At 39.9% G+C, this 5351-nt stretch overlaps 1 pseudogene; it reads right to left on the reverse strand.

The window, feature by feature from the left end:
- Window positions 1-4022: 4022 nt before the first annotated feature.
- Window positions 4023-4116, reverse strand: LOC142601849 (U5 spliceosomal RNA; annotated as a pseudogene).
- Between the last annotated feature and the right edge of the window lie 1235 nt (window positions 4117-5351).

Genomic DNA, 5351 nt, shown 5'->3' on the forward strand with positions numbered 1-5351 from the left:
TCAAACTAGTGCCAGAATCTGCCTAAAAGTAAGTCTGTGAATGATCCTGTATATATTCAGCCATGCATTTAAGCAAGTGAAGATGGTTCCACTGGCCACTGAATAAACCTGACTTTAGGCGAATATTTCAGTGAGTTAGGGTCTGAATCATTGTAAAATTGAACTGCAGAAACCATTTGATTAGCTGATGTGGAGCCTGAACCATGTAATTATAAGATCACGCACAGCTGGGGTGGAATTCATTAGCCAACACATTAGAGTTACCTTTCAATAAGCACAAAGAGGGAAAATAATTGTTTCTCCATACAATAGGTGTACTACAGTTTGTGCATTTCATGTCTGCAGCATGGTGCTCCAGCCACTTGTTTTCTGATTAGCAGTGAATCGTGATGATGGTGATGATGATGATGATATACAGTTGCTCAAAACAATTTCATGTGATAATTAGCTCAGCAGAGAAAATTCCTACCACTAGTTCAAGACATCAAAGCAAATGTAATCCAAAATCTTTCAAGCTGTTAAAATTTCACATTTATAAAAAGATCCTCTCTAAACTGCTCCATGATAAGACTAGCATCAGTAATAAAAAAGATGTAAACACTAAAATTGTTACTGGGACCTTTGGGCCATTAAATAATTTTTTTTGTATAAGCAATGTACCTTGAGAAATGCTTGCTACTGGTTGTAGATTTATTCATGTGAATGATGCTGGGCTAATTTTGAGTTGGTAGATATAGGCAAGATTTCATCCTAAAAAACAAACAGGAACATCTTCGATGGTATGGAAGACCAGACAGTGCTGGGAGACAGCAATTGCAGATGCATATGTGACTACATCTGCAGCACAGCTGTTGAGTGAGGTTTGCAATGAACCAGGCAAGCAGAAATTCCATTGTAGTATGGCAATGAGTTAAGGTAATACTATTAACATAAATGTGCATGGTCCAGCCACATTTATGTTACCATCATTTCTTCTTTGAAGATGTTACATTTTGAGATATAATTGTATTAATTGGAAGGAAGGGCAAATAAAAGACCAGTAATATTAGCTGGTGGGTTGGTTAAATAACTAACATCTCTGTGATGACAAGTAAGTATTGTCATCACAGATTTTTTACCATTATTTGAAAAAAATTTTTAAACTTCACCTGTGATAAAGAATTGTATTTTTTTTTAAAAAAAATAATACTGCTGTGTACTGTGTACAATTAAATTGTTTCTCTGCTCATTATACAAACATGTAATTAGAACACTAATACTTGGAATAATTCAAACAGTTGTAGGTCGGTTCCAACTTGAGATATGATTCTATGATTCTATGTTTCTATGATTCTATGAACAGTTGTCAGTTGTAGGTCAAAAGCCGTTCTGTATGGTTTGGGAGTCAGCAGAATTTGTGCATTTCAAATGCCAAAAAAAGGTCATGGGTAACAACATGCTGGCATATCTGTGAAGGAGAGAGCTCTTTTCAGAAGATCTGTGAGTGTGTCACTTTCTGCTCTGCCTTACATCCAAGCATGCAGGTAAACCTCTGGACTGTGGGGATCATCTGTCCTCTTGGAGTGTATTGCAAACCATTATTTGAACAGACTGTGTATCTGGCCTTGAGAGTAGCCTGGCTGTGGCTCTGAACAGGCATGTCTGTCTTAATATGTCTCCAGTCTGTCTGAGACTATGTTATATGTCTGGGTACCACTTCCCATCAGGTACTCATAACAAGGAGGAGGAGAGCTTAAACAAATCTCTGCCTGGTGTGCATGTTCCCACAGGTCAGTTCTCCCTACAAATGGGCTGATATGGTATTTCAGCATATCATTTATAGAGAGAGCAGCTGATAAATTAATTTCTAATATGTCACCTCTATTTCGCAAGTGACAGTCCAAGCTGATGGAGGGGCAGTCTCAGTCTTGGGCAGCATGGCACGAACATTCGGGGGCTGTGAATCCTCTGCCTGGTTACAGTGCATTTTCTTATTTTCTTTCTGCTGAGTGACCTTGAGCATATCATTTGTCCTGTTATAATATGAAGAAAATTATTCAGACTTCAATTTAAAACACTTCAAAATCTATGTGTGAAAAGTTCTATATGAGAGCCAGCTATTATTAAAGGCAATACTAGGATCTGCACTAGGTCCCTCCTGTTTCTGCATCTATTGTTCTTTATCTTTATCTCCCCTTTTGTCTTCAGTCCTTGGACTCCCACAAACCCCTTCCCATAATCAACCTTCTTTAGACCACACTCAAAATAGACCCCTTCAGCAGCCTGAAATAACTACTTCAGTTTAAGGCAAGTAAACAGATAAAAAACAAGTCAATAAAGCTGATGAAGATTTTCCTCAGTAATCCAAAACAATCATATAAATTTACATATACTCGTTTTGCCCCCATTCCTCCTGCAGTCCTTCCTCTTCTCCTCTTTGTTGTTTTGCTATTGTTCTTACTTGTCATGCTACACCTGCTTTAGTCCAAATGCCCTTAAAGGCAAGGGCTGCATCTTCTTCTCTCTTTATTGTGTCTCCCATATAAATACAGGAATGAACATTACATTTGAAATATTTTCAAAAGAACGCTTTGATGATTTACTGTTCTGCATCTTTGTAAACACTTTGTTTTCTCCCCTGCAGGGAATCAACTGCCTCTTTTGGATCTTTTGTCACCGATTCTTTCTGAATGTTCCTGTTTTCTCTGTGCAGAACTGAGATGGGTGCTTTTAAAAGCATTTGCTTCACATGCATTTATTTCTTGCAGAGTCATACCACCCCAGGGCTGGTTCTCACTGCCTTTTGCAAACAGTTGCTCCCACCATTTGGGGCTACTGCCAATTTCTTCCTGCTCTCTCTCTGAGGAGAGTGGGTTTTGACCTGAGAACTGTACCTGGTTTCTGAAGGAACCAAAAGGCTGCATTTACAACCACATGAGAAAGAGCAAGGGGTTATGTGGCACCATGCTTGTTCCCTGACAGTGCCTGCAAAGCAACCATAAGAAGCCTGAGAGCAAGGTAAGCCTAGGATTCACACCTCCCTGGGATGCCTCTGCGGGTCAAGACTTCCTGATCCACACCATTGTGCTTATCGGCCCGCAGCAGATATTTACTCCATGAGTTTCTCTAGCTGTTTCTTGAACCTATTTATAATTTTGGCTTCCAAAGCATCCTGTGGCAATGGCATTTCAAGTTATAGATAATATGAAGAAGTACTTTTTGTGTAAAGCCTGCAGTCTGAGCGTTTCATTTGGTGCCTCCATGTTCTTGTCTTATGAGATATAATAGCCATCATTCCCTTCCTTCCTCCTTGCCATTCATCATTTTATAAAACACAAACTCTTTCTTTTCTGTGCTGAAAAGTGCTATTCTGTTTAATATCTCTTTGGACAGAAGCTATTTCAAACCTCTGATCTTCCTTGCTGTCCTTCATTGTACCCTTTACTTTCTGAACTAGAGTGGCCACAATCATGCCTAGCATTTAAAATTAGGATTTTGTGTAGTGATACAATGATGTTTTTTCTCCCCTTCTCTACTCCTGGCCTCACCAATATACTATTAATATGTGTTATATTTCTAATATACTGGGGGCAGTGGGGGAATGCTGGATGCCATTAACCTCAGAACTAACATTTTCAAAAGAGTATCCACAAAGACTCCTGAAGTCCAAGAGATCTTAATTATTAAATAGCAGTTTGCATCTAATTCTATTGTTAGAATCATGGAATCATAGAATCATACAATGGTTTAGGTTGGAAGGGACCTTAAAGATCATCTAATTCCAACCCCCCTGCCATGGGCAGGGACACCCTCCACTAGACCAGGTTGTCCAAAGCCCCGTCCAACCTGGCCTTGAACACTTCTAGGGAGGGGGCATCCACAGCCTCTCTGGGCAACCTGTTCCGGTGCCTCACCACCCTTATATTGAAGAATGTCTTCCTAATATCTCATCTAAATGTACCTTCCTTCAGTTTAAAACTGTTATCCCTCCTCCTATCACTACACTCCCTGATAAAGAGTCCCTCCCCATCTTTACTGTAGGCCCCCTTCAGTTACTGGAAGGCTGCTATAAATAAAGTGTTCCTCTCCCCGGAAATCTTTAGTAAAAGGCAAAAGATTTATACGATCTCAAGAGAAGTCTGAGGTCCCTCATGCCATTACTTCTGGATTGCTGTTCCTGGCACAGTGGCAGTTTTTGACCCTTTAGGCTGAAGTGCTGAAAGCACAGATTCTGATACAAATAGTAATAGAAAAGACCATGTTGATCTTAATGTAGCATATGTATAGAAAGTTCATGAAGAGTAGGAGCTTTACAATGCCATCTAGCCAGAAGGTACCAGGTAGTGTACCTACACAGTGTGTTTCTGTTCACTATCTTTCATATAAGCTCTCATTTGATCCACGTAAGTTGGTCTTTCCCATTTTTCCTTCCTTTCTCCATGTTTTCTTTTGAGTCTTAGTTTCCAATGCAAACAAAAGTTCAAAGTGAAATTCAGCCTGAACTGTTGAATTAGCTCTCTGGTCAGCCACAGGAAACCCTGCCAAGCCCGCCTTGGATGCAGACCTGTCTGGGAAGACCCACCTGGTTCTTGCAGCTCATCTGTGAGCCTTCAGGAATTTTGCCATGGGATATCTGCCTGCAGAAGAGGACAGAAGGTGGACAGAGGACATGATAAATCCTTTACTATGCAAAATATTAAAATGGAAAAAGACATGAACTGTTTCCTCTCCTTGACCATGTGTAGCCATTAGCTTAATTGTATTTAAAGTTATGAAAATATCTACCTATTAGTGCAGGGAAAGCCTGGAATAAACTACTGAGGAAACTGGTGGAATATTTCCTTGGGGAATTACTATGAAACAGAAATACATCTCAGAGGTGATTCAGTTACATTTATCCTACCTCAGAGCAAAGCAATAAACTGGACATTAGGAGGTCCCTCTCTGCTCTGCCTTGCCTTGAAATATGGATTGGCATTGAAGACACTGCATCACCAGGCCATAGCTCCCAACCACATTGTATGTGACTCTAATTGGTTCAACAATACCAGAAAAACACTTCTGCTCATATTTTTAAAGAGGCAGGCTTCAGAAATCTGTTGGTGAAATAAAGCCTGAAAGAGAGCATTCCATCTGGGCTAACCTTTTTTCCCGTATGTCTGTCCCTGTGAAATGTTTTATGTATGTATTCTTTGGAAATCATCTAGCAGAAACAGCTGTGTGTGCTGCCCACCTGCTAAAGCCTACAATCTAGTGTTATTTCAATTAGATTTGATTGCAGGAAAAGTTTATGAAACAGCTATCAATGATTTCATGCCATCTGGCTTCCGCTTTTCTCCTGTTTAGAGAAACCCTGTGTTTACATTGATTGG

Source organism: Balearica regulorum, chromosome 4 (assembly GCF_011004875.1).
Source record: "Balearica regulorum gibbericeps isolate bBalReg1 chromosome 4, bBalReg1.pri, whole genome shotgun sequence".
In the NCBI taxonomy this organism is placed as follows: Eukaryota; Metazoa; Chordata; class Aves; order Gruiformes; family Gruidae; genus Balearica; species Balearica regulorum.